Source organism: Aythya ferina (genome assembly GCF_964211825.1).
Source record: "Aythya ferina genome assembly, chromosome: 1".
Taxonomy (NCBI): domain Eukaryota; kingdom Metazoa; phylum Chordata; class Aves; order Anseriformes; family Anatidae; genus Aythya; species Aythya ferina.
The window spans coordinates 101,222,652-101,238,795 of record NC_140296.1 but is presented as its reverse complement, the minus strand read 5'-3'; the positions used below and the strand labels follow the sequence as shown (position 1 = coordinate 101,238,795).

General features: G+C 36.5%; 1 long non-coding RNA gene across 1 annotated transcript in view; it reads right to left on the bottom strand.

Moving 5' to 3' along the window:
- LOC311442176 overlaps positions 1-16,144 on the bottom strand; it is a 507,255-nt gene that overhangs the window by 172,405 nt on the left and 318,706 nt on the right. The gene's annotated exons all lie outside the window — the stretch shown is intronic.

Below are 16,144 nucleotides of genomic sequence, written 5' to 3'. Positions count from 1 at the left end.
CTTAGGATACTGAAAAGGGATTTAGAATGAGCTGAAAGAAAGCTGAAACCATTCAATTTTAAACTGGAAGGTCAGGAATTTCTACAACCTTTCTCTGCTGCTTGATAGGTTAAAACACACAGAATTGTTAGCCGTGCAGTAAAAATATCAAGCCCAAAAGATTTAGTGAATATCATTTCTAAAAACTGCATTAATGCATATGCTTATTAGATAACTGCTCCCCATAAGAATCATAAGATACCCCAGATAGCTTCTAGACTCATAAGTTTTAGTGCACAATGCAAGTACTCTGTTAAGAGTGTAAAGTGGTTTGTTTAATTAGAAAAGCTATTGTGGGAATTGTATAATGCAGACTCATAGGGAGTGGGTTTCTTTGAGAAGAACACTGGATAGCAGGGCTCCAATGGTCTGACTATATGCATGACTTACAGATGCATTTTGATGAATGTATATTGTTTCTCTCTGTCAATGTTTCAGAGTATTTGCTAGCTGTCAACATATCTCAGATGTTTTTTGTAATATGCAATTTTCAGGAGACCTAAAACTGTGTAATAACAAAATGAGCATGTGTCTTTGTAAGTACATGATCCTCGTCATTGGGACTGCTGAATGTTGTTAACACTTTTTTTGCTGTGTTTCACCATGAATGATGAAATAGAAGAAAAGAAAAACTGTAAGGAAGGAAGCAAACCAACCTTTTCGTCAAAATGATTCTGGCATTCTTTATGAAATAAGAGAGAGCCTGGGTCTGACATAATAGACATATGCATCTAAATGAGAGTCAGTATACACTTTAAGAAAGTGTGACAAATAATACATTGATATGAATGCTAAGTATGCCTCTCTGTGTGTTCTGTTTTGAACTTTGTTTTGAATCAATTAAAAAATAAACATTTAACTGCATTCAGAAAGAACTTTTGATAAGAGTAAGCTTTGTGATATGAAAGAGTGGGCATATTTCATCTACTTGTCCAGTAATCTCCATGAATCCAGCAACATTAATAGAGAAGAAAGAAATGGAAAAATAATCCTATCACCTTCCAACCTTTTTATAGAGGTGTGGTTCGAGTGTTGAATGGTTTCTCACTCTCCCAAGACTGGACTTTTCTTTCTTAGGTGTTCCCTGCAACAATAATCTACTATTAAAGCTAATCCTCAAAAATAAGAAAACTTTTTGATGTATAACATTATCTTCATACAATTTGTACATAAAAAAATAAGTTTGTGTTAGTATAACACCTATTATATTGTACATTAAATTACTTTCTACTTAGATGATGCTAGAATCAAAGTAGAGGTTGTCTTCATTTGCAGCCATTCTGATTATGTTTTGAAATCCCATCTTATTTTTGCTGCTTCTCCCCATGTATGCAGCATAGAGTTTGTGCAGAATTCACAATGCTGCCCTAATGAACACTGCCATGAGGAGTTTGGATGAACATTCTTTACCTCCACAGTGGCCAAACTGGTTTTCCTTGTAGATTTTACTTTGGGGTTCATATTCACAGATGAGTGGTTCATAAACAATAATGTCTGTGTTCTGACAACACTGTGAGAAAAGACTTTGTTTGTATCTTTTTTTTTTTATATAGATGGGGATTGAGAGTCACAGACATTATTGTCTAAAGAACTATTACTTTTAAGTTGTTTAGCTTGAAGCACTTGGGATTTGTCTCATCTGTCTCTAATATTGCATAGCTTTCACATATTTCAGCACAGTTTCCATTGACTTCATACGCAGCCGTGAGTTTACAGCAGTTCTGCAACTTAAGTTGCAGATGTCTTAAGACAGACACTCAGAAAATAAGGAATATACAATTACAGTGATCATCTCCAGCAGTCTTCAATGTTTACTACTTCCTGCTACAAATGAACTAGGGCACCTTGAGGCAAGAGTCTCCTTCATTGCCCCATCATTCCTACATCATGTTTCATTTTTCAGCCTGGTCCCTTCTGTTTTCCTGAAATTCTGCAGGGAAGAAAAAATAAAAAAAAAAAAAATAAATAAAAATTGTCATAATGTACAGAAGGGGCTGAATTATATTTATAAACACAGTCTTGATTCTGGCACTTCTCATCTTCATAGAATCACGGAAAGGCTGAGGTTGGAAGGGACCTCTGAATATCACCTAGTCCAACCCTCCTGCTGAACAGGATCACCTAGAGCACTTTGCTCAGGATGGCATCCAAGTGGGTTTTGAATATCTCTAGAGAAGGAGACTCCTCCATAATTTCTCTGGGCAACCTGTTCTAGTGCTCTGTCACCCTCACAGTAAAGAAATGTCCTCTCATATACAATGAATTTAATTTTGCCTCTTTTTTTTTTTTTTTAACTATTTTACTTTTTTTTTTTTTAACTTTATTTTTTTACTTTTTTTTTTTTTTTTTTACTATTTTTTTAATTTTTGTTTTAATATTGAATTATACTGATAGCCATGTGAATAATCAGTGTTATTGGGGCTTTTGATGCACCACATAAATTTCTGTCACCTGAGCTAACAGAGCAGCTGATAGAGCAGTAGGCAGTAATTTGTTCTGTGGGCCTTAATGAAAGGATGAAACTGTCAGAAAATAAGATAAAAAAAACAAGACCCTGAATTCTGTTCTTAGGTGTGAAGTGAGCACATACCAGGGAATTAATTTCTAAAACAACTATTGTCTATCTTGTCCATGAACTTTTCCCTTTGAAACAAATTTTGCCTCAAAACAGCAGAAAGAATGTCTGATGCTTGGAGAGGGTTTCTAACTTAATTTCAAGTTTCTTCAGGGTGTAAGGGTGGCAGCCACATTCCAAACAAACAAACAAAGGAAAAAATTCATTAAGGAATTAGCAGTGCATTTTCCCCTTGGTCTTGTTCTTTAAAATGATTAAAAATCTTCACAAAGTTAATAAAGCCGAGATATAATAATAGGTATAATCCATATGGAAATTCTTACCTCAACAGCTTAAATTTAATAAAGTTGCAAGTGACTGGCAGACGGGTCTAAGACTGAAAAATGGTGGCGTGATTTAATAAATGAGAAAACATTTTAATTCTGTTGGATAACTATTAATTAGATAAAATGGGCTATCAAGCTAATATGGAAACATAGAATAATAGAATTATTAAGGTTGGAAAAGACCTCTAAGATCATCTGGACCATCCCCTACAACTACTATCACCCACTGGGTGGCATGAAACCATGTCTTTATTATATTTCTGTGTGGGTCTCTTCCATTAAGAAACGTTACAAATATAGAAAAGGTTATGGTTACTTAATTCTTTCTAGCAGAACAATATCTCATCTCTACTTTATAATAAACAAACATGTAATTTGGTCAAGAAGTCTTAACTCTCCTAGAGAGTAGGGGAAAAAATGGTAATGAACTGTTCAACAATTGTCCCAAGATTATTATTTTTTTTACTAAAGAAAGAAAACTTTCTGAAATAACAGCATACACAATGCAATGGTAAGTTCATTGTAGGAAAAAAAAAATCACAACATGTTGCATACTCTTGGCTAGCAAAGTTGTTTCATTGTCAGTATATACTAAAAATGATGCTTCTTGATGCCTGTCAATAAATGTATCTGCAAAAGGGAAAAGCTTGACTGTGGATGTGAATAGTAAACAACTATGAAATGAATATTATATTAAATAAGAAGGTATCAGTCAAGCTAGCTTCATTTCAGAAAAGAACTTTACTAATTAAATTTACAATTGTAAAAGTTTTCAATGTATATAGTATGACAATAGCAAATGTTATGTGCTGTAGATAGGAAGAATAGGACCCAGAATGTATGCTGCAATCATTTCTCTTTCTCTCGTATTTCAAACTGATGCTATATTGTTGATCAGATGCAGTAATTTAATCTCTTAAAAATAGATTTATTAGCTATAGCACGTCAATTGGGACATAGATTTTTTTTTTTTTCATATAAGAATAATAAGGCAGTCCAACCTGCCTTTTAATGGAATAGTATACTTGAGGTTCTCTCAAAATTGGCATTTTAAAAGCATAGCAAGACTGCTTTGCTAATAAAATCATTCCTTTCAACTTACCAAATAAAAATCTAGACAATGATTATTCACTCTGCCATCATTACAGGAAGAAAATCATCACTTGGAACAAAGGAGTTTTGAATTGGAGTAATTATTTGAGGCTGTGTAACATTGCTGTCATTTCAGTGAGATCCTCCTACACTGCCCTTTCACCTCTTATTTAGACAATGGAATTTGGGTGAACGTAGATTTGCTGTTAATAAATTAAATTATTTTCTGTGTGAAATGCTTTTGGATGATTTTACAGTGATTTCTTGGCAACAAATAATTTTAACCTTTCCATTATAAATCCCTCTTGAAATTTGCTTTAACACATAGAAATAGCTACCATCACAACCTTTTCTGTTTTTTTCTCTTCTTTGAGTTTAATAACTGAACCATATGGGAAAAAATAGAAAACAAAACAAAACAAACTAGAAAAGAGTCTTTATCTCTGATTATGAAATTCTGAGCTTTTAAATGGAAATTTTACTAGGTCTTTTTTCCATCAGATTTGTATTGAAACCAGCACTGTTTTCCTGAAATTCACAGCAAAGTGTTCTGAAGAGAGGATGGTTCTCCATACCATGGTTCTCCACACCATTCTCTGTATGGTGGAACTTATGACACACCTTATGGTTCTCATTCTCCATATATGGTTCTCCATACCCTTCTCTAACAGATTCAAAGTAAAAGATATCACTGACACCCTGAGAATTTTTTTCACAGTCACATTGTACACTGAGCAGCCTTTGTAGCAAACCATGGAGAAATCCATGGAGTACCCCTGGGTGATGGCTTCTTGGCCTGCTGCCCCAGTGAGCAGCAGGCAGGTTGTGCTTCAGGTGCCTCAGTTCCAAAACATGTGGTGTCAGGAAAGAGTTGAAATTGCAGGTGAAACTGTCACTGATTATTGTCATTCTCCTGGAGATCACTGGGAGGTGAAAACTGTCAACTGTTTGCAGGTGTGTAATGCAGCAAAACCCTCAAGTTTTTTCCAGGTGTGCAGCATATGCCAAGAAATTATTGCTGTTTGCTCAAAACAAGAGAAAGTAGCACAGAACAGCTGGAAGGACGAGTTTGTAGCAAAGCTACCAATGAAACTGAGAGGACTGAAAAAATAGAAAAAAAAAAAAAAAGAAAGAAAAAAAGAACCAAAAAGAGTATTTTTGTTTTTGTTTTTTAAAGTCATTTTAGGACAGTTTATGCTTTCACCTTCAGCTATAGTAACTCAGTTGATTTCAATAGAGTTAATTCAGCTTTACAGTTCTCTTTGTTTATAATAAACACAGAAATCACTGAGCATAGATCATAGGCTCATAGAATCATAGCATGGTTTGGGATGTAAGTGATCATATAACTCCAACCTCGCTGACGTGGGAAGGGACACCTCCCACTTGACCAGGTTGCTCAAAGCCCCATCCAACCTGGCTTTGAACACTTCCAGGAATGGGGCATCCACAGCTTCTCTGGGCAACCTGTGCCAGTGCCTCATCACCCTCTGAGTGAAGAATTTATTCCTTGTACCTAATCTAAACCTACTTTTAGTTTAAAGCCATTACTCCTTGTCCTATCACTACAGTCCCAGTAAAAGAGTCCCTCTCCAGCTTTTCTGTAGGCCCACTTTAAGTATTGGAAAATTGCTATAAGTTCTCCTGGGAGCCTTTTCTTCTCCAGACTGAACAACCTGAACTCCTTCAGTCTGTCTTCATAAGAGAAGTGCTACAACCCCTTGATCATCTTTGTGGCCCTCCTCTGAACTTGTTCTAATAGGCTCATGCCCTTCTTTTGCTCTGGGGGGCCCCAGAGCTGAACACGGTACTTCAGGTGGGATCTCATGAGAGCAGAGTACATGTAGAGGTGGAGAATCACCTCCCTAGACCTGCTGGCCGTACTTCTTTTGATGCAGTCCAGGATATGGTTGACTTTCTGGGCTGCTAGCACACATTGTTATCTTGTGCTGAGCTTCTTGTCAACCAACACCCTCAGGTCCTTCTAGTCAGGGCTGCTCTCAATCCATTCCCTGCTCAGCCTCAATTTGTACTTGGGAATGTCCTGACCCAGATGCAGGACCTTGCACTTGACCTTATTGAACCTCATAAGGTTTGCACAGGCCCAACTCTCAAGCCTGTCAAGCCTGTTCCTCTGGATGGCATCCCTTCTCTCCAGTACATCAACCACACCACACAGCTTGGTGTTATCAGCAGACTTGCTGAGGTTGCACTCAATCCCACTGCCCATGTCACTGACAAAGATATTAAACATCACTGGTTCCAGTACTGACCACTGGGGAACACCACTTGTGAATGATCTCCACCTGGACATCAAGCCATTGACCACAATTATTTGAGCATGATCATCCAGCCAATTCCTTACCAACTGAGTGGTCCATCCATCAAATCCATTCCTCTCCAATTTAATGACAAGGATATCATGGGAGACAGTGTTAAATGCTTTGCTTTTTGCTACATGTGGCATCGAGATATTGTGATGACCATTCCCCACCCCAAATCAGTATCTATCTATCTATATATTTTTAAAGGCTGCAAGGATTGAAATCAAATATTTTTCATTGGCATTCACTTCCATTGATATCATGCTTCATTGAATCTAATCTTTATCTTCCTTCTTCTATTTCAGCAGGTTATTCTCTGCCCTTAACATAAATGACAAGGAAAATAGTTTTCTTCTTTATAACTAGTTTAAAGACATTTGAAAACTGATGTCTCATACCACAATGATTTTTATGTGTCTTCATCAATCAGATTTTCTAGACCTCAGCTGCTTCTCAGTGCTAATCTCTGGGTTCTCTTCAGCTGATTCATATCTTCCTGAGATGTAGCATTCAAAACCAAAATGCTTTGGGAAGCAGCAGATACCAACAGGTCTGAAGAATTACTTAATGCCTTAGGAGTAAAACTGATTTTACTACATATTTCAAGTATTTGTCTTCTCTTCTTCAACAGTGTGACACAGCTGACTTATGTGCAGTTTTGTAATACTTATGTCACTTATGTTTTGAACTGTTATTTTAGCACCTATACATCATCCACACCTTAAATTCTTATGTGTTCATTGTATTTTGAATTGGATCCCACATTCTCCAAGGTGCAGCTCCAATTGAAATGGTTTATTATCCCGAGTTCCTGTAAATATGCAGCCCCTTCAATTTGTAGACATACATAAGTTAACCTTATTCTCTACTTTTCATTCATAATTGAAAATCTATCTGAATCTCACCTCACAGTGGATAGATCATAGTGAAATCCTATGCAATATGTTTCTTCTGCTTAACCCTATATATTCTAATAATGTAAAAATGAAAAGAAAAATATTTCTAAATAGTTTCAACAACCAATTTACAAATAATTGATTAAAGTGATATTTGAAAGAAGACTTGCTTTTTCCTGATTATGTAACTGCTTACTCACATTTTAGGTATTCATTTAAATTTTCAAATTGGAAATAGATGATCTTTAAAGTCCCTTCCAACTCAAACCATTCTATGATTATATAATAATTTTCTCCCTAACAGTGTAGTTCTACTATTGGGGTTACATCAATAGTATTACTAGATGTAAATCATAATAAACATCAATTTACCTCTAGCCAAATGAATTTTCAAAACATATTTTTTTTTGTACTTGTGTAATAACACTTTGTCTTCATGTATTGCTCTGCGTCACTGGCTCAGCTACCACATAAAACAAGTTAATCATGTCTCTTTGCAGATGAGAAAGCTGAAGCACCCAAGAGATTTACTTGAGCTTATAGTCGAAAGAAGAATATAAAGCCTGTTTCCTGAAATGAAGTCTGCACATAATGAATATAGTAAGAATTTCTGGGTGAGCTTTTCCCCAGTAATATCATTTCTGCTGACAAAAAAATTTACAGATTCATTGACTTACCATTCCAAGTTTTTCCATTTTGGCATGAACATTAAAAAATGCAAAACAAAACAATTCCTCAAACACTGTCTTTGTGTTGATCTTTTTATGTGCATGTGTGTGTTAAGACATTGTTAGTAAGTAGTTTTCAGAGACTTTGGTGACCTCAGATATTTTCAGTACTTCTCTGATTCACAACACTTATACACATACTTTTATATTTTGCAGTTCATCTCTAACTGTAGTATTTGTACATTAAACAAAAGCACATATGCTAAATGTACTGTGTTATCTCTGTCTTCATTTCCTCTTTGTGCTTGTACTAGAGACATATTGTACTAGAGACATTCTATCGGTGCTTTTGCTTACTTTTTTTACTTTCAGTATGAATATTCTGATGAGCCATGTAACTCCGGTCATAGATTTGGTATTGCAATTCTTTATATTTTTATGCTTTGAAAAGTTTCCAGGCTACATATGTCAGTGAGGCTATTAAGACTGAAAATAAGTGAAGAAGGTATTCAGTAGCAGGGTATACTGCACTGGCAGACTGAATATGTTTTTTTGGTCTGGAGTGGTGTTGGAATGGTGTTGGCCAAAACAGAGGTATATTTTCACATTATCCTAAGTGGAAGCCAAGTCAGCATGGAAACAGCATATTTCTGCCTCCCCCCTTCAAGAGAGTTCCAGCACATTTTGCTTCTTGCTTCTTTGTGTACTTGAGCTGTTTCCCTGGAGGCTTGTCTTTACTGAAACATGATGCTAACATAATAGCTTTCTCCTTTCAGCCTATGTGCAAAAACAAAATTCAGGACTATCAACCATCTCCTTGTTAACAACACATTGACATTTTTGTCTTCAATTTTCCTTATATCACCTACATTGCTCTGGATGCTATCACAGCCATTTTGCCCTTGAAAATTAGACTGGAAAGTGTTTCTTTCACATGCAATCTGCAATTGTAACTGTGAGGTGAGGAAATGAAAGTATACAGTTTTTGTTTAAAATCAAACTAACAAGCTGAAACAACCAAATGGTTGATCTCCATTTTCAAATATCAGGTTTCTCCTGGGTTTATTTGTGTGTAATCATTGTGTAGGTACTGGGCATTTGTAGAGTCATCAGTGAGTCTGCTGAAGGAGAAAGAAAGTATATAACTCATAAAATACAAGTTAGGCATGTTTATTAGAACAAATAAACTGGTCTTTCTGTTGAATTTGTATGAGTGACATATAAACTATGTATCCTGCTTGATTTCTCAGATTAAATATGGATTTGTGGTTTTGTACTGAGAAAATTTTGTACTGAGGAAAAATACTGAGAACTGAGGAAATTTGCATGTCAGCCAAATTAAAAAGTATTCAAAAATAAGTTTCCCTGATTCTCACACAAATATAAATCAAATGCACTTTCTTTCCTCTCCACCCAGTTTCTGAGTAACCAGCTTGTAAGAGTTGAACATATGTTGGAAGCCCTAAACAGAGTTCTCCACCCAGAATGGCCAAACTCTTGAAGCTTAAACTTTGGTTCTATTGCAGACATAAATTATGATTTATAATGGGACCATTTTAATGTTGGAAGTTATGTCTCAGAATTTAATGGTGTAGGGTCTCCTAATCTTTACCTGCATTCTCAGGTATTTCATTTAGGGTTGTTTTCTCTTAATTAATTCATTTTTATAAGCAAAAAGAGGAAGGAAATATTCTTAAGTAAAAAGATCTCCATCTATGGAGGACCTGTGTTAGTTTCTGGAAGATATTTTGGAAACTTAATTGACTTACCTTAAAATAATAACCTTACTCCATTGTAGTTTTCACTCTCTCCCTTATGTGCTCTTAAGCTCTATGCTCTTCACACAGAGCAAATGAATAGAAGCATAGGATTCATTTGCTTTCTGTAATTACAGTCATAAATTTGAAGAGATTCTGGGCACCACCCACAACTCCCTTTGAAAGCAGTTAAGGAACCAGGTGCTTAATATATCTCAAAACTTGAAGCTTTGACAGAATACAAAACAATCTCAGTTTGTCTGTCTGCTATTAATGCAGGACAAAAATATGACACATTTTGCTTTTCTCTCCTTTTAACATGATACTACTTGTAGTCTCATATGCCTGGGGGCATGATTTGAGTTTAGTTTATATATGAAGAGATTTTAAAGAACAATAACTGCACTTTGCCTTTGGGATACCCTAGTCAAACTTTGGGATACTTCGTTTTTGGGATACCCTAGTAAAACTGTATATTGCTTTTCTTAGCATGTTTCTCCCTTTTTTGTGTTTCTTGATCCCCAGAGCTAAAGGTCTGATTGCCAGCTAGACCTCTGGGAAAAGCTCACTTCTGTTTCCTGAATGGGAATCTGCCTCAGCAGACACAACTGTTTTCCCAGTTTGTGTTTTCACATGAGGAATAGCTACTAAGCATTTGTGAGCCTGTGATACTCTTCTCAAGCATCCTCAATGCCAAGGTTCTTGATATGCCATTTCTGGAATATGCCAGAGTGGAGCTGCAGTGTATTGTAGGGCTGCCCAGCTGGTGTCTGATGAGCCTGCCTCACAGCTCTGTCTGCCCCATCATAGCTCTGTCTGCTGCCTGAGCTATTTTCTGCCGTCACATAACATAAAGCTTATCTGCTACCTATGTCTGGCACAAATGGCTATAAAGGCGAAAAGGTCTTGTCAAGAAGTTGGACAGAGTTGGTATGTTATGCTCAGAGAAAAAAAATTAAATTTAATTAAATAAATCTAAATTTAATTAAATTTAAATTAAATAAATGTAATTAATGAAAATTTTAATTAATCCTATGATTTTTTCTTGATTAATTTTAATACTACCCATTGAATTTCTTTGTGGCTGATGATTTACAGGTGTATATTCTTCTGTAAGTAGTAATTCTCAAGTTTTCATATGCAGATCCCTGAAACTTTTTTTAAATGTTACCATCATTTGCAAAGTGAAGAAAATAATCTTTATAAGTCCAGCTGCCAGTAGAATTTTACTTACTGGTGACAAATCTTCATTAGGAGGCTGAAATGTGTTGTGAATGAAGTACTCATCTGAAACTCTGAAAAAAAAACATGCTCAGCTGATAACTCAGCTAAGCCACAAACTTCCTCTGTGACCCTGGACTTCACATTTATGCTTTGCTGTCTCTATGAAATTGAAACAGTGCTTCCTCTCCTGAAATGGGTGTTGAGAGGTTTATGTTTAGATTTGTTGAGTTTTATGTTGTTCAGATTTATGTTGTTCAGATTTACTTAAATTGAGAAAGCATAACAAAAAGGGAGAGAAGAAAGAAGAGTAAGGAAGAAAGGAGGGGACCTATTCATACTCAATAGTATACTGTTATGGCTTCTTCCCTTATATGTAGAAGTACTTTTGAACAAATCTGTTTTGTGCTTGTTGTAGCACATGGTAGTGTTGTTTCTTTATAATACAAGGCAAAAGAATAATAAGACTAAAAATTATTGAAATATTTTCAAAATAATCACCTATAATTTCTGTACTATTTAATGTCCCCATACATTTGAGATGTGAAAAAAATGTTTGTGGTGGGTTAACCTTGGCTGACTGTCCCATGCTGACCATGCTACAGCAAGACAGGTGGATAAAATGGGCTGAAAAACTCATGGGTGGAGATAAGCACAGGGAGACTTACTGTCCAAGGCAAAACAGGCTCCACTTGGGGAAGATTAATTTAATTTATTTCCAATTAATAACAGACAGAATACTGAGAACTTAAAACAATCTAAAAACACCTTTCCCTCTTTCCCACCCCTTCTTCCCAGGTTCAACTTCACTCTACATTCTTCTACGTCCTCCCCCACCCCGAGTGGTGCAGAGGGATGGGGAATGGATGTTGCAGTCTGTTCATAAATCTTTGTCTCTGCCACTTGTTACTCGTCACACTCTTTGTCTGCTCCAGTGTAGACTCCCTCCCAGGGGATATAGTCTTTCATGAACTGCTCAACATTGGTCCTTTCCATGGGCTGCAGCTCTTCACGAACTGCTCCGTCATGTGTTTTTTCCACATGGTGCCATTGTTCAGGAACACACTGCTCCTTCATGGGTTCCTTCATGAGCTGCAATTCCTTCCAGTAGCCTGCTTCTGCATGGTCTCTCCATGAACTGCAGCTTCTTTCAGGGCATGTCCACCTGCTCCACGAGGTCCTCCACAGGTGTCAGTGATCACTGAACCAACATTATCCTTCATGGGTGGTGGTGGGAAAACCTTCTCCATCATGGTCTTCTCTACAGGCTGCAGGGGAACCTCTACTCCATCGCCTGGAGCACCTCCTCCCCCTCCTTCTTTGCTGACCTTGGTGTCTACAGGGTTGTTTTTCTCATATTTTTCTCCCTCTTCTATCTCTGTCTTTACAATCAGCTGTGTCTGACATGGGGCAAACCCTGGACTCTTCTCACAAAGGTCACCCCTGCAGCACCCCCATTACTAAAACCTTGCCACATAAAACCAACAGAGTGAGACAAAATGTTCTTCAGAAAGAATCAGCTAAATATATCATTTCAATTAGGCCCCATTTTCCCATAAACAGTGTAAAAATATCTTGGCTTATTAAACTTATACTGTAAAAATGTTGACTTTGACCATCAGATTAATTATTCTTTTACAGGAAATAACTTCCAAGGATATGTGTATAGAATCATAAAATCATAGAATGGCTCAGGTTGGAAGGGACCTTAAAGATCATCCAGTTCCAAAACCCCTGACATAGGCAGGGACGCCACCCACCAGATCAGATGGCTCCAGCCTGACCTTGAACACCTCCAGGGATGGGGCATCCACCACCTCTCTGGGCAACCTGTTCTAGTGCCTCACCACCCTCTGAGTAAAGAATTTCCTCCTAACCTCTAATCTAAATCTCCCCTATTTTAGTTTAAAACCATTCTCCCTTGTCCTGTCATCTGATTGAGTAAAGAGGCACTCTCTATCATTTTTATAAGTCCCCTTTAAGTACTGAAAACCCACATTGAGGTCACCCCAAAGCTTTCTGTTCTTTAGGCTGAACATTACCAGCTCTGTCAGACTTTCCTCGTAGGTGCTTCAGCCCCTTGATCATCTTCGTTATGAGAGAGAGAGAGAGAGAGAGAGAAGGAGTTCCAAATCAGAATAATTAATGTCAAATCATTGTGTATGCTTACAATCTGTAAATTTCATATTTGTAGTCTCAGAGATACAGTGTGCCTTGTTGTGTAACACATGCTTGATCATTCATGGTCTTTCTTTCAGAAGTACCTCATAGTACCTGCAGCTGTGAAAAGGTTTAGCAAAAGGTCAAGATTTAGCTCTGCAAGTGTCCTTTAAATCTTGTAAATGTTCATGCTTATTCCATTGAGAAACATGACTGAATAAAATACATCAATCCATAAATATTCTAATACATTTTAGCCATCCTGACAGAATAAATTTTTCAGGTGTTCCCCTAAGTACCAACAGTTGGATCAGATGGGCTTATCTTTCTGTAAATTCAGTACAGTCCTTCATGGAATAAGAATGAGCATTCATCCAAGGGCTGTAATATCCAATTCTCTCTCTGCACTTCTCAAACTGCAGAAATCCCAGGCCTACTCCTTCTGGCAAGGCTCCAAATCAAAGCCAAACGATGTGCTATTCCCAGTGTATTCCCTCTCGCATTTGCAGTGCAGCCAATGCATACAAGGACAGTTGGGGCACTCAAGGGAGCCTGAGAACATGAATACAGATATGAATCTTTCCCTGTGTAATGGTTATGTACTTCTAAAATGTTAAAAGTCACCACCTTTGCAATATGAATACTTCTGGAAAGCATTTGCTATCACAAAGGAAATAGAATGAAAGTTATTGTATTGCCTACCTTATTAACTGGAGCTTTCACAAATCAGAAGATAGCAGTGTATAATGGCAAAGCCAGAAAGATGGGAATTGCAGAACTCCTGTTTTGGACTACTACTTTTCTTTTTATTTTTATTATAGTGTTGATAACTCATTGGGATGGGATAAATGGATATTAAATCTGTGGGTGAACACATAGATTTCTACTTACAGTCAGAAAACATTAAAAGAAAAAGCAGTTTGCTCCTGCTGCTGTTTGCTTCTTACATGCTCAAGTGAATAGTTGCTGCTAGAATCAATATCAATTACCTATCTAAAAATTTTTTGCTGCTACTCTGAGCAGCTTAGGTAGGATTTTAGCAGTAAAACTGGAGTCTTCTGTGGACAGAGTAATCTGCAACAGATCACGAGACTCTGTCTAGACTCTGTTGCTTAAATCATTTTTATTTCAGGTGCTGGAACTTTGCAGAGCGGGAGTAATGGTTGTTGGAAGGTGAGTCTTGTTTTTATCTAGAAGGATTTTAAAGGGTACTCCTGCTAGATTGCAACTGTCAATTTATATTCCTGCTTATCCCTTTTAAATTGCAAGGATTTAAATTTTACAAATCCTATGAAACACATAAACTTATTCTGTCTTCAGTGTCCCCATGGATTAAAAGGATGGGTTATAATTACCTATTCATTCAGCCTTGATAATCTGGGAGAACTGCACTGGGATTATGGTCACTGACATTCTCTCAGTTTGGGGGCAGAGAGTGACAGAATCTTAAGAAACAGATCATGAAGACACTCCACAAATCTAATATGTTCATTCTGTTCCTGAAATGCCAAAATGTTGTTGGTTTACAACCTTTTGGGAATTAACCCCTGCATCTCCATATTTTCTGAGGCATCTGTATGGCAAATGTAAGTCCCCTGATGGTAGTTTTTTCTTAACTTACCTTTCCACCTCCTTAGAAATAACCTTGGACCCCAGGCCTACATTTTTCATATTAAGCTAGCCAATTTGAGGGACTGGACCTGAGCAATAGCCCACGATCATTCCTTCTGTGAAACTGTTAGCATGCTTCTTGTCACATTTGATGTGTGATGATAAATAGTCACAAATACCCTCTGGATCATAGGACACCAGGTCTTCATGTGGACTAGGGACCATCACAACACTCAGTTCTGACAGACTGCCTTCACTAGGAAGAAAAGAGGCTTTAGCTATATGGATGAAATCTGTGCCATGCCATGTGACCTCAGACCTACAGAATGGTCCTTCATGCATTCTATCAAATATACTTGAGGTCAACAGAACAGGGAGGGGAAAAGAAAATTACTGTTCTACAAATCCATGCTGTTCAGGTTACCAGTTAATAAACTAAAATCAAGAAAAAAAATTATAAGGAACCAGAGATGAAATAATAGACATGAAGAGCAGATAAACATTTCTGTTTAGAAAGAAGAGTAACGATGAAGTATAAATCCGAATTATATTAAACTGACCTGCAATGTAAACAATATAGAAATGAATACAGCAGCTGTTGGTCCTATGTGTTCAGTACACAACAAAGCCAAAACTTAACTGATTATTGGGTTATTCTTGAAGTATGAATAAATTAACTATGGCTAATTAAGTTTCAATAAAGTAAGAGGTTAGGAATAGTAATTTCTAATGTCCTGAAGATTTGGTAAAGTGTATTTTCCATCCTAAAAGTAGGGTGATAATTAAAAATGTTTAAAAATTACAGAGAAAAAGTGTGTTTTTAGGGAGAATTAATCAAATTATTCCTCTTCATCATGAAACATTTTATTTTTTATGTCACTAATGTCTTGTTTTAATGTTTTTTACTAAGCATAGTTTCAAAATGAAAAACTATTTGTATAGCTTTTGTAAAACTGATTTGTATGTTGATTTTCAAATATATTTTTTTCCAGTTATTTTGAGGTCAGAAAATTAAAACACCTTTCATCCTTTCCTACACAACTATTTACTTCCATGACGTGCAGTTTTTAAAAGAGAATTGTTTGGCCTAAAACCTTCTAGACAACTCCACTGAAGCCCCTTGTCTCCCTGAAAGCAAAGTTTCCACCAAAGTCAAAACCAAATTAAACCTCTTGACAAGAAGCTTGGTAAGAATACTACATCTCATTAGCATTGGCTAGATTTATAATTATTTGAAGATCACCACTTCCTCATGACATCTGAATATTTCTGTTTGTAGTCTGGATTGGATTCAGAGACAAACCACTGCTATATTTCAGAAACTGTCAAATTCTCAAGGATTTTATTTATTTATTATTATTATTATTTTTTTGTTAATCAATTTCTTTTATCTTTGGATAATATAAATCTCCTATGCATTGATTTATAATTATCATTTTCTATTCTATAAATATATATCTGTCTTAGGAAGTCAA